The sequence below is a fragment of the Ailuropoda melanoleuca genome, chromosome 3 (genome assembly GCF_002007445.2).
Source record: "Ailuropoda melanoleuca isolate Jingjing chromosome 3, ASM200744v2, whole genome shotgun sequence".
Classification (NCBI taxonomy): domain Eukaryota; kingdom Metazoa; phylum Chordata; class Mammalia; order Carnivora; family Ursidae; genus Ailuropoda; species Ailuropoda melanoleuca.
The window spans coordinates 94,748,262-94,771,376 of NC_048220.1; the positions used below are offsets into that span (position 1 = coordinate 94,748,262).

The following is a 23,115-nucleotide window of genomic DNA, read 5'->3' on the forward strand; positions in this document are numbered from 1 at the left end:
GAGCCCCACCTCAGGCTTTTCTGCTGTGAGCCTGCTTCTTCCTCCCCCACTCCCCCTGCTTGTGTTCCCTCTCTCGCTGGCTGTCTCTATCTCTGCCAAATAAATAAAATCTTTAAAAAAAATGAAAAAACAATAAAAAGACCAGATTTGGAAAGCAAATCTATAAACAGAGCAAATGTTTAGAAAACGAAAATTATGATAATCAAAGCAGTTTTACTATGTGCTGAATATTAGATACTATTAAGGATATTTTGTTAATTCCATTAAGTTTTAATATGAAACAATGTCGCTTTATGAGAGGCATTCTGAAGTGTTTAGTGATTCACTCATAGGCTACTTAATTTGTGCCTGAAATGCTCCACACAGTGAGAACTCCTTGATGAGTGAATGAATGCATGAATGCATGCTTTGGCCTTCACCTGTGGATTAGGTCTCCCTGCTTCAAATGTCAAGGGTTGCCTATACAGGTGAGATCTGAAGATTAACTTTTACAGAAACCGGCATTTCAGAAACAGGCTCAATTCCTGGAAAAGTCTTGGCTCTTTCAACCATTTTCTGCCGCTTATGCTGATTCAAGGATGAGCACCAGGCCAAGGGCAGCCATTTCCTGAGCACCTATGTGGCAGGCACTGTTATGATACATTAAATCTACTGTCTTGGTTAATCCCTGAAACACACGTAGGAGGCAAGTACCATTTTCATCTTCATTTTACAAGCGAGGAAATTGAGGCTTTGTCAAGATGAAGTGACTTTCCCAGGGTCACAAAGCTAGTAGGTGGCAGAGCTACTGTTTGAACAGAGTTCTGTCTCCCTCTAGCACTTATAAATGTAAGAATGGTGCAGTAGGACAAACTAGGAGGGCTTCATAATCAATAGTATGCTTCACCTACGTAGGAATAAAAACATAACATAAAAAGGGGTGCTTGGGTGGCTCAGTCGGTTAAGGGTCTGCCTTCAGCTCAGGCCATGCTCTCAGGGTCCTGGGATCTGGCTCCTTGCTCAGCAGGGAGTCTGTGTCTCCCTTTCCTTCTGCCCCTCCCCCCTGCTTAGGTGTGCGCTCGCAGGCACTTTCTCTCTCCGTCAAATAAATAAATACAATCTTTAAAAAAAAAATAACACAAAAAAGTGTTTTATTATATAAGAAAGTATTGGGAGATTTTCAGTAAAATTCAGGAAATAGAACACACACATTATCTCCTCTGCCTCCCAAAACCTCACTATATCAGTACTAAAGGGATTTTAAAAGAGAAAGGCATAAACTCATAAGGACAAAGAATAGAAGAGAAAATGAAAAAATTTAAGGATTTGGAAAACAGGCTAAGTGGTCATTGATTCAGCTAGAAGACCTGGGGAGCAGAATCCTAAACTGGCAGGAGGGAGAGCCAATAAGCAGCACATTTGACATCAGAACCCAAAATGCCCAGGGGGTTGTCACATTGGAGACTTCTGGGACTGTGGAGTAAGGATGGGACAAATACTGAAAATTGGTATCATCTGTTTCATGAGCAGATAGAAGCACAGATTTCCTCCCCTACTCTGCACAGAAGGCCAGTGAGGGCAATATGGAGGCCAAGGCAGGGATCATCTACCAAAAACAGGAGGATTAAGAGAAAGTTTATATCCCAGAGACTGAGACCCCAGCCTTCCTTCCCGACTTGAGCCCAGAATGTTGACACCCAAATTATACCCTCTGGGCATGATATAACAAAAGACTTCTGTAGGAACTCTGACCAGCCAAAAAGGAAATACTAACAATACTGACATTTAGTTATCCTAATGAAACAGCCCGTGAAGTCACCTTACAACAAAGCTCACGATTGATGACCCTCACCCTCACACCAGCTTTTCGTGCCATCTTCTTAAAAATGATCAGACTTGCATGATTTCAACTATATGAAATTCTGGAAAAGGCAAAATTCATGGAGACGGTAAAAGATCAGTGGTTGCCATGGGTCAGAGAGAGGGAGGGATGAAAGGTGGGGGATGTTGACAATGGGGGAAGCTGTGAGTGTGCTGGCCGGAGAGTGTATGGGAAATCTCTGTACCTTCCCCTCGATTTTGCTGTGAACCTTAAACTGCTCTGTAAAAAGGGAAGCTATTTGTGTTATTATTCTTAAAAGTGTTTCGAAAGCTTATAATTTTATCAAAGTAAATTTACCCACGCCACGAAACCAGAGTGCTCTCTCTGCGCATGCACAGTAAGCCCTCCGCGAGAAGGTGCTATCTGCACCCCAAACAGATGTGATGGAAGGGGTCAAGCGACAGAAGGAACTGTGGTCTAAGAGGAATTCAGATCCTGCTTGCCAATCTTTAAAGTGGTTTTGATTCCCCGCCCCCTTTCTGGAAATGCTCATATTCAAAGTCTGTTTGTCTGCAACCCCGTATAAGAGAGAATTTCCAAAGAGTTAAAAAAAAAAAGCACTGATATATTGTAAAATCAAGTCTCAGAATATAGACATTTTGGTTCTGATTTGGCTGAACATACAGGTACGCTGAAAGCAACAGCATAAAAAGGCAAGCAACAACCTCAAAAGCCAGAGGTGGGGAAGTGCTTAAATACACTGTGTTACATCTGCAGCCTGCAATAGTATCAAATAGATATTTTTAAAGATTATTTATTTTCATGATTAAATGTCTATAATAGTCATATTGAGTAAAATAAGGTACAGAGAAACCCATGCAAGGAAATCCATCTATGGGGATGTGTAAATGTGGGGTACCCTAAGTACATTGTCCTTTAGTCTGTGTGCAGCACAGTAGTTTCTAAGAATTTAAGATAACAAGATCTATCTATCAATGAATGCAATTTAGCACGTGACAAATACTCTGTCAATACTATTAAAACAAAGACCAGGTGAAAGTAAGCCAAAATTTTAACAAGGACTATTTCTTCATGGTAAGGTAATGAGCTTGCTTTCTTGTATGTGTGGTTTGGTCTTCCTCTTCTCCTTCCCCTCCCCCTCCTCCTCCTCCTCTTTCTTCTTCTTGTTTTCTATAATGATCATCCATAATCTTTTTTTTCCTTTTTAATCAGGAAAAATAAATAAATTTTCTTCTCCGGCCCATGCTGTGTTTACCTGAAGGTTAAAGGACCACTAGCTGACCAAACATAATGTTCCAGTGTAGGCATCCAGAGAAAGTCCTATAATTGAACAAACAGACCTGATTTTACTGGCCACAAGAGTGTTTATGTCCAAAGAGAGCACAGTTTTTCCCTTATGAAGACTGAGGGGCTTGACATATATAGGGTAGAATGAGGCAGGTTAAAAAAATTACTTGAACTTGAAGTTTCTCAAAGAGCACAAGGAAGACTGCATAAATCCTTGACAAAACTGGTCATTAGATATGCATTAAATCCAGTTGGGAAACATGTGCTTAGCTTGGTAGGGGACTGACACTAAAGGTAAAGGAAAAGGTGACTTGGCTAGGAATAAACATACTTTTGGGGTTGCCTGGGTGGCTCAGTACCTTGAGCATCTGACTCTTGATTTCAGCTCAGGTCATGAACTCAGGGTTGTGGGATCAAGCCCCGCATCCAGCTCCATGCAAGCACAGAGTGTGCTTGAAATTCTCTCTCTCCGTCTCTCTCTGTCCCTCCTCCTGTTCTTTCTCTCTCTCCCCCACCCCCGCTCAAATAAATATGTAAATAAAATCTTTAAAAAAAATAAGTGATTCTTCCCTTAAGTAGATAAATAAACAAACGAATTGTTTCTTATTTAAGAAAGAAAGATGAGAAAGCTTTTGGTAGACTCAAGTATCACACTACCCTGTGGAAATTCTCCAGGCTTGAATCCGGGCACCCTTAGGTAGGTAGATTGAAAAGTTTCAAAGAGCTTCGGAATGGGGACCCTGGATTCTGGGTCAACATGAATGCTTGGGTCTGAGGCTCTGTCAGCACTAAAAAGTCCCATTGCAAATTATCATTCCCCTCCTTACCCGCTGCAATGATAGAGGCTACAAGGGTTTTCACACTTGGAAAGAACTCTTTCAGAAAGATCCCACACAAAAGTCCCTCAGAATTGATCCATCTATTACGGATGAAATTGCGTCCCTCAAAATTCATATGGTGAACCCCTAACCCATAATGTGACTAGTTTTGAAGACAGGGCCTTCAAGATAATTAAAGTTAATGAGGTCACAAGGGTGAGGTCCTAATACAATTGGACTGGTCCTTAGAGGAAAAGAAACCAGGGCACTATCTCCGAGCAGGCGCAGAGAAAAGCCTCAGTGAGAAGGTGCCATCTGCCGGCTTGGAGGAGAACTCTTGACAAAAACCCACCCTGACAGCACCCTGATCTGGGGCTTCCAGCCTCCAGAACTGTGAGAAAATGAATGCCTATTGTTCAAGCCACCCGTCTGTGATACCTTATTTTGGCAGCCCAAACCAACTAACAAATCACCCTTTCTTTTTAACCCACAAAAATTTCACCATTACGTAGTAAGGAAATAGATTCTACAACAGTCAGCTTACCAAATTTTGAATTTTCTCTTCTTAATTCCCTTCCCATAAAAATAAAGCTAAAAGGATATTTTCCTCTAATGTGGATCTTTTATAACACTTGATGGTTCACTTTATTCTGACTTTACTCTGTTGGTCTGAGGAATTGGATAGATAAGAAGCAAAATAACTTCCTCCGATTACCAAATAAATGCATAATGAAAATATGCAAAACCCATCAAGGTCTACACAAAGCCATCCTACATACCATTATTGCTCCCTTCAAGCCTGCTTAGGTTTAAATTAGAGAAAAATGATGGGAAATTTCTTTAAGTTGTTTAGCTGTGGTGCTTAGAAACATAGACGGGATCATGGAGATTTTATCTTTGACACTAACAGAAAAGAACTTCCATTGGAAAGCAAAATGCTTTTATGTTTCAACGCCCTCTAAAATGACCAGAAGGTCACTCTAAAATTTACTTCTGAAAAAGTGTCAGATTTTTAGTGACCTCACGGGAGCCAGATTTTGGTTAATTAGAAGCTCATCTATGTGCAGACATTTGAAAGTTCAATGAGGAACCATAACTACTCTTTGGACAGGTTTCTCTTCATCTGTGGTCTGGCGGAGAAGTCAGATAGTATTGGGATCCATCCCTTTTTCTTAAGATACAAAAGTCCAGCTTTTGCCACAATACACGTTCAGTGAGTTGGTGACTTCTGAAGGACATGCTTTTGTTGGCCTCCTTTATTGATTTGCCTGACCCCAGAAATACGCTATAAATAGCATTCTGTTCAAATTTAAAAGAGAAACTAGACTCCCAACATTGTCCATCCGGTCTAAATCCTTCATTGATTAAAAGAAAGAAAGAAAGAAAGAAAGAAGAAAGAAAGAAAGGAAAGAAAGAAAGAAAGAAAGAAAGAAAGAAAGAAAGAAAGAAACAACAACAAAAGAAAAACCACAAAAACAGCAGGCAGCGGGCAAAAGGCAAGACCATTATAAATAAAATGATCTACTTGATCTACTTCAGAAAGGAGGCCTGGTGCTCACCACCTAATTTAAAAATTGCCATCCATTGAGCTAATAATCGGATGGTGTCTTTATATGGTACATAAAAGGGGGAACGAGGAAGAGCATTAGTGACAGAGTGAGAAGTGTTCCTATATTGGAGGAGAGGGGGTCCTTGATCTCCTCCCCATGACCTACTGTGAACTCAGCCTGCTACCTTGACTTTGCTGACAATAATGTTTCTTGTATAACAGATGTCCTTCCAATTAAGAGCAATAAATCCAGGGGCGCCTGGGTGGCACAGCGGTTAAGCATCTGCCTTCGGCTCAGGGCGTGATCCTGGCATTGTGGGATCGAGCCCCACATCAGGCTCCTCCACTATGAGCCTGCTTCTTCCTCTCCCACTCCCCCTGCTTGTGTTCCCTCTCTCGCTGGCTGTCTCTATCTCTGTCGAATAAAAAATAAAATCTTAAAAAAAAAAAAAAAGAGCAATAAATCCAGACCCATTTAAGTGATTCTTCTCACTACTTGGCATTATATTTATTTCTACTCGTATATTGCTCTGGAGCTCAAACCAGAATCAAAGCCATAAATGGCAGGGTTTGTATTTGTCACCTCCATTTCCTCAATATTTGATGACTAAATAAATTAATGAATGAAATACAAGGGGTTGAGACAGCTGCAGTTGCTTTCAGAAAGCCCCTAAGGATGAAATGAGAACTTAAGTGATCTAAAGGGAGGGCAATGGAACAGCTATTGTAATCAGAACATTACCCCTTGATCATTAGGCAAGAGCTAGGAAAAGCCATCTGCTATAAAATAGGGAGACCTTTTTGGGAACTATCAAAGGAGACTGCATTCCATAATCAATGACTATGTATATAAAGCACAGTATCAATACAATGGGGAACTATCCTGTCATTTTAAAAATCAGAGCACAGTGGTGCCTGGGTGGCGTAGTAGTTAAGTNACTATGTATATAAAGCACAGTATCAATACAATGGGGAACTATCCTGTCATTTTAAAAATCAGAGCACAGTGGCGCCTGGGTGGCGTAGTAGTTAAGTGTCTGCCTTCGGCTCAGGGCGTGATCCCAGAGTTCTGGGATCGAGCCCCGCATCAGGCTCCTCCACTGGGAGCCTGCTTCTTCCTCTCCCACTCCCCCTGCTTGTGTTCCCTCTCTCGCTGGCTGTCTCTCTCTGTCAAATAAATAAATAAAATCTTTAAAAAAATAAAAATAAAAATCAGAGCACAGAATGTATTTTAAGGGCGAAAAACGGTGACAGTATTTATATTAGGTGAAGATTGCAGGTAGCAAATGCATAATGTTGTTCCATTTATTTAATAATCTGAAATCCCACGCCCCTATATACTCAGTAATCATCAGATTAATTTGGAAGGATGAGATTTCTTTGCATTTATTGCTGCTTTTACAGGTGTCTGCAACGGATATGTATTTATTCATAATTAGAAATTGCTCAAAAAAAAAAAGAAAAGAAAAATTGCTCAATGGCGTTCAAGAGGAAAGACTTTTCCTCAGCCTGAAGCTCATAAATAGATCACAGGACTAAATTTACTGCCCTCATATTCCTGTCATCTACCCTTCGGAGACAGCATGGGGAAATGAAAGCAATTTTCTTTTTAGAAATAGGACTCTTTAAGAAAACAAACAAAAATAATCCTACCTCTGTTTTGTGCTGGTCTCAGCCTATCAAGAGTAATGCTAGAAATGCCTGGGGGCACTCACCTGGGCTCCAGTGAGCTTCCCACAGACAACTTTCCAAACCAACGTTACCACCAGACTGACCCTTGTGGTTCTTATTATGACAGCAAGATGCCCATCAGCAACATCACCTGAAAACTGAAAAAGTAAAGGTTTATTATTTACAAGACCCGGAAATTACACAGCATGCCTGGGGCCACACAGCGAGGTCTCAGGGAGGAGTGGAGGGTGAGAGCGAAAGAGAGTGAGAGCTGGGGAGTACCAAACATTCTGTTTTTATTGGGGTTGAAGGTGGGGGCCTAGGGTTTCATGGGCTCTCTCTTTATTGGAGAATTTGAAACACAACAGGGGGAGTTTAAAGTGCAGGGAAGGGAAAAGACAAGTGGCCCAAGTGGTCAGTTATCAAAATCAACCAAGATCTCTAAAAGCTAGGAACTCAGTGCTGGGAGGTGGCCTGGCTCTTTATCGAATCACATGGCTGGCATGTGTTAATGAGAAATCGCTGTCTTTGAAGTGGACACCTCTCTGGGCAATCAAAACTGAAATCAGGCGCTTGCATCACAGCACACACACACAACACCCATCAGGCTTTACACTACACTCTCAACCTATCAGTCAAACTGCCTGGGACCCGCCCAACAGCAGCGTGGCTCTTCCAACTATCCTCAGACCCCGATCCTTTTTTCTCTCTTTGGATTTCTTGTCTGTGGAGCAGAGTCTCGCCTCCCCAGTTGTCCATCACAGATCTCTTGCTTCTTGCGGGTGCAAAGGGAAGACTCCTGTCCTATCTGAATCTACCCAGATACTAAGACTCAAACTGAAAACTCAACATCTCCTTACAGCTGCAGGCTTACTGATGCCTGCCCCATAGCATTGTCCCAAGAACGAAGAGGTGATCCCAAAGGCAGATGCACTGGGTGGGGTTGGGGAGAAGTTCCTGGAGGATGTCCCCTCAAACTAAACATAAGATTTACCTGGGGAACTAGGTAAATGACAAGTTTCCACAACCTGGCTTCCAAGGGTTTTTCTCCCCGTAAGTCATTTTTAATGCATACATTGACTAGATTTTTAAGGCAGTTTGGCTGCAGGTGGCCCACAGAACACACTCAGAGAGACTGTGCTCTCAGACTTTATCTAATGACACAGGGCAGACCGTTAGGCCAATGGAAGCACTTCGAAGTTTTACCCCATCTGTGATTTAACTGAAGTCAAGAGGTTTGCCTCTAGCTAGCTGTAAACAAGTTGAAGTGATAAAGTAGATTTTCTGAGCATTTGGGATTTAGATCTCAATTTCTCCTTTTAGGAATGTGACAGTGCTCTCACCTGGGGACTCTAGGAAATGCTGTTTTGCATTTATAGTTTATTTTGCTCAGTAATTATTTGCAAAGTGTTTTGCAGGGTATATTTGGTCTCCTCAGCTTGATCGTAAACTCCTGGGGTAGTTGAAAGGCTTTCAAAATATTTCTTAATGACATGGAAAGAAAGAAATTGTGCTTAGCACAGTGTTGTTGACAAAAGTGCATTCAAGGTCATTAGGTGTATATTTTCTCTACACCTCATTTAGTTCTAAATCTGGAGTATGCTGCCTTTTAAATTGGAGACCAGGAGTAGGAATACGAGGGAGGTAGAGAACAAACTTTTTAAAGTAAAGAAAGCTTACATTTCGTAATCAGGGGAAATTTTGTTTTAATGCAGTGGTACTCAAAATGCAGTCCACAACCCACTGAATTAAAAAAGAAAGTGATCTTGTCAAAAATGCAAATTATCTTGGGGCGCCTGGGTGGCTCAGTCGGTTAAGCGTCTGCCCTCAGCTCAGGTCATGATCTGGGGTTGCTGGAATCAGCCCCGCATTGGACTCCCTGCTCGGCAGGAAGCCTGCTTCTCCCTCTCCCTCTGCCCCTCTCCCTGCCTGTGCTCTCCCACTCTCTGAAGTAAATAAAATTAAAAAAAAAAAAAACTTTTAAAAAATGCAATTCTCAGGCCAGTCCCAAACCTACTGGATCAGGCGTTGTGGCAGGGACCCCCATCTGAGTCAGCTCAGGCTATTGTAACAAAATACCATAAACTGAAGGGAATGGGGGGGTGCTCAAACAACAAATATTTATTTCTCACTGTTCTGGAGGCTGGGATGTCCAATATCAAGGTGCTGGCAGATTCAGTTCTTGGTGAGGACACTCTTCCAGGTTTGAAGAAAGGTGGCTTCTCTGTGCTCACATGGCTCTCTCTCTTCCTCTTCTTATAAAGACACTATTCCCATTACCAGGGTCCCACTCTCAAGATATGATCTTTCTAATTACCTCTCACAGGCCCCGCCTCTAATTCCATCACACGGGGTGTTAGGGTTTTCAACAAGTGAATTTGAAGGGGACACATTCAGTCCATAACACACTGAAATGTGCACTTAAGTTTAGGACTGGGGTTGGAAAGGATGGAGGAATCTGTTCTGTGGATTTTAGAAACCAAAAAACAAAACAACTTGAAGACTATAAAATAGGAAAGCTACCATGTGATCAACGTGTGCAAACTCCTTGCTAGAAAACTCAGCAAGTGTCAGGTGTGCATGAAAAGAGATTCCCCTGTATATCCATGAAATAAGTGAAAGAAATACACAGACATGACCGAAAATATTTCTGCTGCATCTTACAGTGTTTTGTCTCATTTGATCTCAGGGGAGTCTCCTCACTCCCCTGAGATGAAGATTAAGTCCTATTATTTTCCTATATCACAGCTAAAGATCCTAAGTTCAGAAATGACCTAGGGACAAGCCACATAGGTACCCAGAGGTGCCTAAATTCTACATTCACTTCCCTCCACCAAAAAGCATTTCCTTCTTTTATTATAACAAGTGAATTCCACTGTTCCTTCACCCTGCTTTGCAAGGACTGGGGGTAAATCTTAGCTTCCAGAGCTCCTTGCTAGTTTGTTTATTGTCTTTAGACCTTTATGTTCATTCACAAATTAACAGCTTGTCCTCATATTAACCAGATGGATGGCTGCACCTGATTAATTGCATTTGTAAGATGGATAAGTAGATTAAAGAACACAGCGGCTAGAGTGCTCACTGCTGGCCAGACATAATTAAGAAAGGAGGAGTGAGCAAGTTCTACTGGGGCCTCCATGAGGGAAAGGCTCAGCAGACTGATTTCCTGGAACTGCTTCAAGTGCGAAATTATGAGAAGCACTTGCTGCCCGCACTGGGAGAATGTTGAAATCCTGCTGCTGAGAGGGCACAGATCCTGCTTTGTCCCTAAGATGTTCGGCATTTAAATCAATGTTTCTCGGAGTGTGTTGTTTGACCACCTGTCTCAGAATCACGTGGATGTTTATTAAAAATGCCTATTTCTGGACCTCATCCAGGACCCACTAATTTGGAGGGTGGGGGAGGAGTTGGTGTGGGGATCGGGAACCTGCATTGTTAACCACCTACCTCTAAAACCACTGACTTCCTGCTATCTCCAAATGTGTAGAATTTCCAATCACCAAAAGGACTGCACGAATCCGCACTTCATGAACAATAAAGAGCCCTTGGCTACCAAGAACTCCAGTAATGGAATCTCCAAAACCCCCAAAGATCTGGCAAAGCAGAGTCTATGCCAGAATCTAAGCTTTTGTCTCAGAAGTCTCCTGATACCCTTGTTAGAGATGCCAGTTTTAGGCCTCAGCCTGGACCTACTGGAACAGACACTCTGGGGCTGGGGTACCCTCTGGATGAGCGGAGGCATGCTAACATTTGAGGATTACTGCTCTAGACCCATGCTGCTCAAACTTCAGTGAGCACATGAATTATCTGGGGATCTTGTTAAAATGCAAATTGTGTCGGTAGGTTTGGAAACTAATAATCTCCCAAGTGATGTTGATGCTGCTGGTTCACAGACCACACTTTGAGTAGCAAAACTCTAGGTTACTTTTCAACTAATGTCATGAGAGAAAATTCCTATGTCCAAAAAAAAAAAAAAAAAAAGGTCAGAAGCGGGTCCTTAGGCCTGGGCTGGAATGCTTGGTTAAACAGCACATGCAGGCATAGAAAGGGTAGCTACTAAATCACCATCTGTTGGCTTTGAGTTTTGAATACTGAGGATGCATTTGTACTGATGGGCCTACAAGCCATCCTCCAAAACCCTGACAATTTAGTTCACCAATTTTTATGTGGCTGGGAAAGGAAGCCAAAAATAACTTTGCAGGAATCAAACTCTGCTTTGCCCCAACTTTCAAACAGCTAATAGGCTCCGATAAAATGTACTGACCCTCTCTGGAGTGACACTGTGTTGTGTAGCCGGCTCTGTCAGGACCTTGAAGAGTGGTACCAGCCCACGGCACTTCAATGGGCCTTGATGCCCTCGGTTATTGAGTGAGGGGTTTGGGGTCTTTGCCTACCCTTAAGTCTATGATTCTATGACCCATTCAGTCCTTTCACCTTACTATACTCACTGTATTGTTTCTGGTGCCTGAAGACCGCCGCGGCCTACCCTTTGTACTTACCAGTTCACTGAAAGCACAGGCGTTTTGCTCCTCTGAGTCAGCCTCTCTTGCTGATCCAGGGATCACAAGCTTTGGCAACATGTGTATGAATCCGGATGCTACACAGTCCTTGTGTTTGTACTTTTCACCTTTACCTTGGTATGTTTTAAATTATTCAGCCTTGACGTTCCGTCACGCTAAAATTACTAATTTGGAAAATGGTCACATACAGGATTAGTTTGCTGGGCTGTCAAGGGTTTACTAAGCAGCCCATGTCCGCTGAGATGAGGTATGTATAAATTAGAGAGTGAGGATTTGCTTCTAATAGGAGCCTACCAGAATAATTTGTGCAATAAAGACTTCGAATAGCTGGTAGGTTTATAGAATTTCTCTAGTGTAATTAGGAGAGGCATTGTTGTGTAATGAAGAAAATTAATTAGAACTAAATGTTTAGGGAATGTGTAGCTAGGTAACCAAAGGCATATTTGCAGCTTAATTGTTTTTTGGCAGCTGGAGGCATTTTATACCCTTTCAGGGTGTTTAGTTAATAGATATTTTAACATGCCCTACTGTTTGCTTTTTCTTAAATTTAAACTACTCCCATATATATATATATATATTAAAAAAAAACAGTTTATCAAAGGCTTAAACCAAGTATGTATCCCATTGGAAAATGCCTCAGTCATCTGGTTTATGAGATCATACTGTCAAATGTTAATTACTTTCAGAGGAAGTCCATATTGAGGCTAATTGGTATGCCCTCCTATACCACATAATTAGAGAGTTTTATTGTATGCTTAGAAAACACAAACACCAAAACATTTTCTAATATTTTGCCAGTATTTCTCCTAACCTGTACTCAAATCTCAAGTATTCTGCTTCAAGTCTCTGGAACATGATAGAGTTTTTGAAAATATAGTAAATTTTAACATAAGCTGTACTGCTTATCCAGTTGGTTATTTTTATAATATGCATAAATTTTTGAAGTCAAGCAGATGTAGATTCAAATCCTGGCTCTGTCATTTGCTATGTGATCTTGGGAAAATTATTTAAACTACCTAAAGATTTATGGGGCTATTGTGAAAATTCAACAAAATAAGTACATTTTATTAAATTAGAGCATTTTTGGTTTCAGACGAGAGAAAACTAACAAAATAAAATGACAACAAAAGAGGGAAAATAACTTATTTAGAATAATTTTAGATTTCCAAAATAATTACAAAAACATTACTCAATTTCCATATACCCTACCCCAGCTTTCCCAAAAGATAAACAAATTAACTGCCATAAACTGTTTTTTAAAAGATTTTATTGATTTTTGAGAGAAAGAGAGAGACCATGCATAAGTGGGGGTTGGGGAGGGCAGGGGGAGAGGAAGAAGCAGAGTCCCCCATGGAGCAGGGAGCCTGATTGCAGGGCTCAATCCCAGGACCTGGAGATCATGACCTGAGGTTAAGGCAGACGCTTAACAGACTGAGCCACCCAGGTGCCTCTTCCATAAACTATTAAAACCAGTAAATTAATATTTATAAAAATACCTTAATCTACAAACCTGATTCAAATTTTGACAATTGTCTTTTTCTGGACCAGGATCGCACGTTGCTTCAAGGCTTCATATCTCCTTGGTCTCCACCAGTCTGGGAAAGTTCCTCAGTCTTTCTTTATCTTTTTGACTTTGACAAGTTTGAAGAATACTAGCCAGTTATTTTAAATAAGTCCCTCAACTTGAGTTTGTCTCAAATTTTCTCATGATTTAGATCCAGGTTATGCATTTTTGATAAGAATGCCACAGAAATGACATTGTGTCCTTCTTAGGGTATCATATCAGGAGCCACATGTCAATGTCTCATTGCTGGGATATTAACTTTGATTACTTCGTCAAGTAGTGTCTACAAGTTTTCTCCACTGTAGAGTTACAAGTTTCTCTTTTGTAAATAAGTATTTTGTAAGGTGATCCCTTGGGACTGTGCAAATAGGCTTTTTCTCATCATACTTGCATTCACTCATTTTTGCATCCACCAATGATTATTGCCTGCAACAATTATTAATGTGGTATTTGGCAAATGATAAGATTCTGTTTCCACCAGGCATCTTACACTTATCAACTGGAATTCTACTGTTAAGGAAGATCTGTCCCATTTCCCAGATTTATTTGTTTATTCCATGATTTATGTAAATCGGTATGGACTCATATATTTATTATATATAAAATACTTTATTTTATTATTATTATTATTATTATTATTATTATTATGCTAAAATTGTCCCAGATGTGGCTATTAGGAGAGTCTTCACACTGGTTCCTGTGTCCTTTTGACATGCCCTCGTTATTTTTGATCACTTCTTTATTTTCTGGCACCTTGTGCACCTCATAATTCCAGCCCTGGAATATGCCATTGCTCCAAGGAGTCTCATGTCATTAGAAAGCTCAAGGCAGGGGCACCTGGGTGGCTCAGTCGTTAAGCGTCTGCCTTCAGCTCAGGGACTGATGCCAGGTCCCTGGGATTGAGCCCCGCATCGGGCTCCATGCTCTGCTGGAAGCCTGTTTCTTCCTTTCCCACTTCCCCTGCTTGTGTTCCCTCTCTCACTGGCTATCTCTCTCGCTGTCAAATAAATAAATAAAATTAAAAAAAAAAAAAAAAGAAAGAAAGCAAGCTCAAGGCAATGAGGCCGGCTTCGAGCGCAGCTGAATCAAAGGGCTCAACTGATGTCATTAGGAATTCCAATATTTCTCTCAAACTTTTGGCTCTGCTTTTCTCACCTTCATTCCTAGACTACACTGTAGCCTACACATGGTGGCTAAGAAGGACGCTAATCTTTACCCTCGCAACTATTTTTTCCTAGGAAAAAAGAAAGAACTCCTGATAGTCACAGCAAAAATCCCACGAAGAGGTTAAATTAACACAAATTGGGTCATATGCCCATTTCTGATCTAATCCCTTTGGCCAAGGAAATGGGGTACTCTGCCTACGTACTGATCAAATGACCACTCCTTGCCAGGCAGGGAGGAGGAAGGACTCTAGTCTCATGAGAACCACACACAATGGGTTTTCCCCAAGAAAAGTGGACTCTGATATGATATAGACAGGCATCTACCACACACCCCAACTACAAAGTTCTTTGCTTTGTGCAGCACATAGTGAATATTATACAATGCCTTTTCCATCAACTCACTCTTCTTCATTACGTCACTTCCATCCCCAAACAGGCAAATCCGAGATGAGATAAAATTCATATAAATCAAATTGGTTAACTGTTGGCAGTGCTGGCCAAAGATTTTCAAAGTGAAAAGAGGAGTATAATGTTACACCGTGGGGGTCTAAACCCTCTGTCTACAACAAAAAGCTACCTGGAATGGCTGAGTACTATTGTAATTAACATGTGGGGAGGTATGCACATATACGAGCGCATGTAGGTGTATGACAATCAGATCCGGTTTGCGAAGATGTAGCGGTACTGTGGCAGAACAGAAATACTAGGCCTCTGGATACAAGTAGACCTCAGTTCCAACTCTGCCACCTGCTCTATGATCTTGGGTGAGATACTTAGTCTCCTTGAGCTTTTCTCATCTGTACTATGGAACAATACATACCTCACCGGATGTGAGAATTCAATGACATAATGTATATAAAGCACTGAGCACAGCAGTAAATGCACAAGAAAAATTTAGAATAAAATATAAGTAAAAATAAAGGGAATATATAGAAAATATATATAGGAAAAAAACTAGCATGAATTTCATCTTTTTTCAACAATAATACCGGCATCTTGGCATTTCTAAAACATCACAAACATCAGCTATTATTGAATAAAAATGTGAAAATTACTGGTTAAAATTTTCTGATCATGTTCTATCTCCTTTATGTTTCCCTAAAACAAACAAGCAAACAAAAAATAACAACACTGGGGCTCCTGGGTAGCGCAGTGGTTAAGCATCTGCCTTCGGCTCAGGGTGTGATCCCAGCGTTCTGGGTTCGAGCCCCACATCAGGCTCCTCCACTGGGAGCCTGCTTCTTCCTCTCCCACTCCCCCTGCTTGTGTTCCCTCTCTCACTGGCTGTCTCTCTCTGTCAAATAAATAAATAAAATCTTTAAAAAAAAAAAACAACACCACCAAAAACTAGAGTGAGGAAAAAGAAACGAGAGTGAAATGGCAAAAGGTATAATGGGAGAAAATATCTGTAAACCATATACTAGATAAGGATTTCACTTCCAAAATATATAAGGAGCTCATACAACTCAACAGCAAAAAAACCTAATAATCCAACTTAAAAATGGGCTAAAGACCTATATAGTCATTTCTCCAAAGAAATAGCCAACAGGTATATGAAAAGATGTTCCCTGTCACCAATAATCAGAGAAATGCAAATCAAAACCATAATGAGATCATCTCCCACCTGTTAGAGTGACCATCATACTAACAAAAATAAGTGTTGGCAAGGATGTGGAGAAATTAGAACATTACTGTTGGAATGTAAAATGGTGTAGTCACTATGCAAAACAGTATGGAAATTCCTCAAAAAATTAACGAATTTATCCATAAGAATGAAATGAGGATCTGGAAGAGATAATCTGCACCCCTGTACTCAGTGAAGCATTACTCACAATAGGCAAGGTATGGAAACATCCTAAGCGTCCATCAATGAATCAATAAAGATGTGGTATATACATGCAATGGAATAGTACTTAGCTTTAAAAAAGAAGGGGCAGACAGTCTCTGCTGCCCTGCCAGCGGCTTCCTTGTTGTATATTTAATAAACTTCTATTTCTTTTGTTCTGCCTTGGGTGAATTCTTTCCCTGCCCATGCTGCCAGCTTCTAACCAATTTGTCACCCCACATTTGGTGCCCCCCCATCTGATCAGGAGAGACAACACTCTTGGTGGCCTGTACAGGAGCCTTTGTGGGCTTCCCCCACCCCAATTTGGTGGACCCCACACCGGGAGCCTTTGCCAGCCAGGGTTCTCCCCGAATTCTCTGGGAATTTCTCAGGACTTTCCCTCAGTGGACTGACTCTAGGACTCCTTGGGGAACTGACCACCTCCAGCCAAGTTTACTCCTCAGTGAGGATCCAAAGCCCCAGGCAGAACCCGCCACATCTCTCTTGCCTGACAGGTTGAAGGATATCCCTTTTGCCCTTTGGAGGGATCCTTCCCTCCCTCCTCTCCATTCTCTTTTCGGGCCTTCAGCAACCTATCTCCTTTAAAAATAGATAGATAGATAGATGATAGATAGATAGATAGATAGATAGATAGATAGATAGATAGATGATAGATAGATAGGACGGAAATCCTGCAATATGAAACAGATGACCTTGGAGACATTATGCTAAGGAAAATAAGCCAGTTACGGGACAAATACTGCATGATTCCACTTGTATGAGGTATCTAAAATAATCAGACTCCCAGAAGCAGAGTAAAATGGTGGGTGCCGGGGACTGGGAGTGAGAGGGTGCAGCGGGAATGCGGAATTGCTAATCAATAGGCATAAAGTCTCAATTATGCAAAATTGGTATGTTCTAGAGATCGGCTGTACAACCACTGTGCAACATCAACAATAATGTATTGTACACTTAAAACTTTATCAAGAAGGGGGCGACTGGGTGGCACAGCGGTTAAGTGTCTGCCTTCGGCTCAGGGCGTGGTCCCGGCGTTATGGGATCGAGCCCCACATCAGGCTCCTCCGCTATGAGCCTGCTTCTTCCTCTCCCACTCCCCCTGCTTGTGTTCCCTCTCTCGCTGGCTGTGTCTATCTCTGTCAAATAAATAAATAAAATCTTAAAAAAAAAAAAAACTTTATCAAGAAGGTAGATCTCATGCTAAGTGTTCTTACCACAGTAAAATAAAATTTTAAACCTACAGTGACTGAGGAAGCCAAAGCCCCACTTTCAAATGTGGGTAGAGCAGTGCGTATGCGTCTACTGTTACTGGAGGCCATGATACACGAGGGTGCCGCTTTATTACATTACCCCGACAATTTCTTCATACACAGAACCCCTTTAACATTTTCTTAACATTCATCTGGTATGTTGACATGACTATGATTTAATGAGGTGGTTTTTCTTAAGCAAATCAGCCAGAATATAAATCCAAATTAAAATCTTCACCTTCAAAATAAAGATATAAATTTGTTTTAATGAAGTTCCAAATTTCTGTATCTAAATTTTTTTCCCTTAAGAGCACACTTTTTTGAACACTACATCAAAAACTAATGATGTATTATATGTTGGCTAATTGAATTAAGGAAAAAAAGAGCAGACTTTTTGCAATCAATTAAAATTCATTTAAATCCCAGACTCAGGTGAGTGGGCAAGTTTGATGTACATGTTTGGAGTTAAAAACAATAAGGCAATAATGAAAGAAAAGAACTGGTTTCCATGTAATGAGATACGATGAAGCTATCAAAAATAATGAAGCATAGATAGATAGATGTGCAGCTATGAAATGACCTACAAAATATATCATCCAGTGAAAAAACAGCCAGGAACCTAAGAAGATTACAGCACGCCTTTAACTACATTTAAAAAAAAGAAGTACGTATAGACATATATGCTTAATGCATGGGCTATCTCTGGGAGGATACCTAAATAATTGGTAGTTTACAAATAGCTGTTGTTCCAAAAATATTAATATGCTTGAGTCGCATCTTTACATTTGACTCTTAGCTCTTATTAGATTTCAAGATCCTTTAGGACAAGAATTATGCCTCATTCCTCTTGATATGCCCACATGCACAGGAGATTACATAGTACTCAACACAATACAGCCACCTTCTCATATCCCCCTTACCTCACATAAATAAGTATAACTGACAAGACCCTATGCATTCTACTTGCTATTGAGGCAAGTCACAGAAAAGATAAAACTCTACTTTGTCCCCAGAAACTGGATAACTCATCAGGTTTATTCTGCAACCCAGTCTCGCACCCAGACATCTGCAGTTATATTTGCCATTGTAAAATTAATAGCCCGTGTGGTTCCCAGAAAGGGTCCAGCTTGGAGAGGGAACTTGGCCACCACACAGTGGACAGTTAGAAACAGCTGGCCCACGGCCAGGGAATATGCTGACTGCTGCCAAAGCATTTGCCATGGGTCATTGCCATTCCTGGAGCACTAGACCAGCCCACCAGCTCTTCCTGCTATGACAGAAAACCCACAAGCAGGTGGTTGTAGCTCCACTTCATTTCTTCATTCAAAACATTTTCTGAAGACCATATCCAAGAGCACATGTAATGTGAAATATTACAGTTTCAGATCAAAAACCCATACACCTCAGGTCATGTAACTTGGTACAACTTCAGAGATGTCTTTGCCTAAGTGGACTAAAGGGGTGAAAAGTCTACCAGTCTGAAAAGTCTGGATGCCTCAGGTTACCTCAGAGAGAGGAAACCTATTGAACCACTTTCCCCGGCAACATACAGAAACCAACCAGTATCATTTGCAAATTATGTAGTGAGGAGAGAACACTGAGGGAGGCAAAGGTTTAGCTACACTTTAACATTCTCAAGCACCTACTGTAGCCATGCAAACTATCAGGGTTACCTGGGTTTTGCACACAAATAGATACTTACTGCTGAGGAGACTAAAGCCCAGAGAAGTTACTTCATTTTGCCAAGGCAAAACAGCCAGTAAAGATATCAGGATCTGCCTTTAAGCCCAGGTCTATCTTACCTACTGCTGATGTTCTCCCCACTCTAAGAGCCGATGAAAAGCAAAGGTGAACAGTATGGGCTCTGGGGCCAGATCACCTGGGCACGAACCCCGATTCTACCAACTGCCAGCTACAAGGCCTAAACAATATGCTTTGCATCATTGTGTCTCCCATTCCGCCATGTATAAAATGAGCACAGGGAGTAAATACCCCAGAGGGTTATTTTGAGCACAAATGGATTTGTACTTAGAAATGTACTTAGCATTATTACTGTTATTATGTCAAATGCCAACTCTGGAGAGAAGCAGGACAAACATACTTTGATGAGAGATGGAAATTAACATGATCAAGTTGTCAGGAGAAGGCAGATCAAAGTAAGAAATAATGAGGTACGTACCTGTGATGGTATTTGAGGATGGATGGGAGTGGGGAAAAGCTCACCAGGAGAAAACATGAACCGATGAAAGTGAAATAGAACATTAATGAAGACAAACTTAGAAATCAGAGTCATCCTGCAGATTGGAATACCCTGAAGTTTGTTTTCCATTGGTTTGTTGTTCCTGTTCTCTGTTCTTTAAACAGAAGAGACATCACTTTGTTGAACAATCTCAAAAGCAATTGTGTAAAGAGTAAAGTCTACACAATTTGAGCTCCTATGAGGGATTTAGTGCACCTTCTCAGCTCAGGCAAAGGCTTCCAGAAACAAAGCATCAACTTTGATTCCTAAATGAGCATCAGTCCCTGTGGCTCAGTTACTCAAAGCTTCCGGCAGCACAGATCCTAACAGTTCGCGCTCCACAGCTGGGTTCTGAGCCTGGGGCTCCCAATGACTTTTTAGAGAGCTTCATGATTGGTTTGCTTCCATGGGATTTGGATCAAGATGAAAAAATGAGCCCAAGGTTATTTGGAAACAGTTCATATTTAAGAGACCTTCAAACACTTCACAAATAAAAAGTGGTCTATAAATATTGTATAATAACCCTAGAATAACTTCCCACTTGCTAATGTTTATCACTGGGGGAAAATTAGCAATGGGCACACTCATACTTCAAAAGTTAGGAAATTGAGGATAAAATCCAAGCAGTTTGGAAGAGTTGAAATCATTTTACTCAGAGGGGAATAGGAGTTCATAAGGGAAGGAAATTGCGTTTGAATTTCTCAGCATTGTGATAAAAGTACTCTATCTAGATGATATCCATTTCTCACTGACTATCCCTAGCCTCCAGCACCCAACCCACCAACCTCTGACCCTACTAACTCATTATTGGTCATCCATGGAGCTGGTCCTTAGTCACAGGGATAGGGTTATGCAGATTGAAGATCATCTATCTTTAATGCATAAAGTAGAAACCAAATGCAACAATCTCACAGACACATAACTAAATGTCTTTTCAATCACCATCCATCACCACCCTTTTGTGGCATTGGTGATAACCCCGACCCTTTATTCTGGCGCAGAGTGGCCCTTTAGGGCCCGTGCCCCATTAGTGAGTCAAATTGGCCATTTTCTCATTGCAGACCTGCTGCCTTAAAAATCAGCGTTTACAAAGCATCTTGTGATGCAGTGAAGAGCCCAGACAAAGATGTAATAAACAATGTTTTGAATTACATTTTGGACATTTTAAAATGCTCTGGGCTCAATTTCATAAGGCATTTGCATTTGTAATGAAAAAAAAAATACATCTCTGAGCTTCAGTCTCAGGTTAACAGCCTCTTTTATGTTGTAAATTTTTTGCAGGAGCAATTACAAATTGTACACAGATTCATTATTTCTCAAGTACTTTATCAGGACATTTCCCCATACATCTAATTTGTCCTGTCTGAAATGTAACTTGACATAAGGGATTTTCTTAATTGCTTTTGAAGCCCTTCCAAGATAATCAACTGCTTTTTGGAGCATGATAAAAGACTAGACAATATTGCCAGTCTGTCTTAGGATCACAGGCTGAAGTTTTTGGGTAAAAGCAAAGAAAGGCAACATTTGCCTCCTTAACTATTCGGTATCTCCTTTTTAATTTGGCTTCCCTTTAAATGACAGTGTCTAAGAATACAGAAAAAAGAAAACGTCCCCACCATTTTTATCTGCCCCATCACAATGGCTGTCACTTTGAGGGGAGATGCAGCCAATATTTACGGAAGGACCAAAGGATAGCCTGTATTATTCTGAAGAATCTTTTTTTTTTTTTTAAGATTTTACTTATTTATTTGAGAGACACAGAGAGAGAGAGAGAGAGTGAACAGAAGCAGAGGGAGTGGCAAACAGAGGCAGAGAGAGAAGCAGACTCCCCACTGAGCAGGGAGCCTGAAGTGGGGTTTGATCCCAGGACCCCGGGATCATGACCTGAGCCAAAGGCAGACACTTAACCGACTAAGCCAACCAGGTGCCCCACGAGGAATCTTAACCAAAGGTTAAATACAGATTGCAGCCGGGTGCCTCAGTGGCTCAGTCAGGTAAGCCTCTGCCTTTGGCTCAGGTCATGATCCTGGGGTCCAGGGATGGAGCTCTGTGTGGGACGCCCTTCTTAGCTAGGAGTCTGCTTCTCCCTCCACCCCTCCCCCTGCTTCTGCTCTCTCTCTCCCTCAAATAAATAAAGAAAATAAAGAAATAAAATAAATAAAAATCTTTTAAAAAATAAATTTTAAAAAATAATAAATAAATAAAGATTGCAGCAAAAATAAAATAACGAAATTTGGGGAGGAGAAGGAATACTGTCAAAAGGTGGTTGTTTCTGCTACCCTCCTTTCACAGATTTAAGTAAATGATGGAAGACTTATTTACTTTAGGGGAACATTTTTACTTGTGTTTTCAAACTGCCAATTAGAAATAATTTTATTTTTTAGTTACAAAACTACATTTAATGGCAGGGGGGGATTGTGGTCACCCATGGATGTCCACACCCTAGTCCCCAGAGCCTTAAATGACAAAATAGACTTTGTAGATGTGACTAAGGTGAATAACCTTAAGATGGGGAGATTATCTTGGATTATCAGGGATGTACAATCTAATCATATGCCTCCCTAAATCTGGAGAACCTTTCTCAGCTGTGGTCAGAGAAAGATGAGACAGAGGGTGGATTGAGAAGACTCAATCCACTGCTGCAGGCTTTGAAGATGGAGGAAGAGGGCCACAAACCAAGGCATGTGGTGGCCTCTAGAAGTTGGGAAGAGTCCTCAGTTTACAACTAGCAAGAAGGGACTAATTTCTATCAACAACCCAGGAGAGCAGGCTCTTCCCTAGAGCCTCCACAGAAAAGAGTACAGCCTGAGGACACCCTGATTTTAGCCCAGGGAGAGCTGTGTCAGACTTCTGACCTATAAAACTATAAGATAATACATTTGAGCTGTTTAAGCTACTACACAGGCGGTAATGTATTAAAGCTGCATAGAAAATCAACTCACTGCCTGTAGTATAATACCCTATTTTTTTTAAGTAAGCTCTATGCCCACTGTGGGGCTTGGACTCATGGCCCCAAGACCAAGAGTTACATGCTCTAATGACTGAGCCAGCCAGGCATCCCTGTAATATCCTAGTTATATACCTAGATCACCATCATACCATATTTATATATCTATACCATCCTTGAAGTGCCCAAATACGAGAGATTTAATATTAATTGTATTATCATATAGCATTTAGTACCACCCTGTGCAATGAAAATTCAAATAACGCTCGCTAAAATCAAATTAAATTGTATCAGACAAATGGAAAACATAAAGAATCTAGAGTCCTTTCAGGAAGCTGCCATTATTAACTTAAGGACACTAACTGGGACTTTGGGTAAAGGATGAAAATCATTAGCTTTGTTTTATATTATCATTATTAATATGTCATGCTGACCCTTA

General features: G+C 40.9%; 1 long non-coding RNA gene across 1 annotated transcript in view; it reads right to left on the reverse strand.

The window, feature by feature from the left end:
* The window catches only part of LOC109490780, a 56,533-nt gene extending 49,235 nt beyond the window's left edge, over nt 1-7,298 (reverse strand). The window contains exon 1 of the long non-coding RNA XR_004624224.1: nt 7,192-7,298. This is a non-coding gene — a long non-coding RNA (uncharacterized LOC109490780). The remainder of the gene's footprint in view (nt 1-7,191) is intronic.
* Between the last annotated feature and the right edge of the window lie 15,817 nt (nt 7,299-23,115).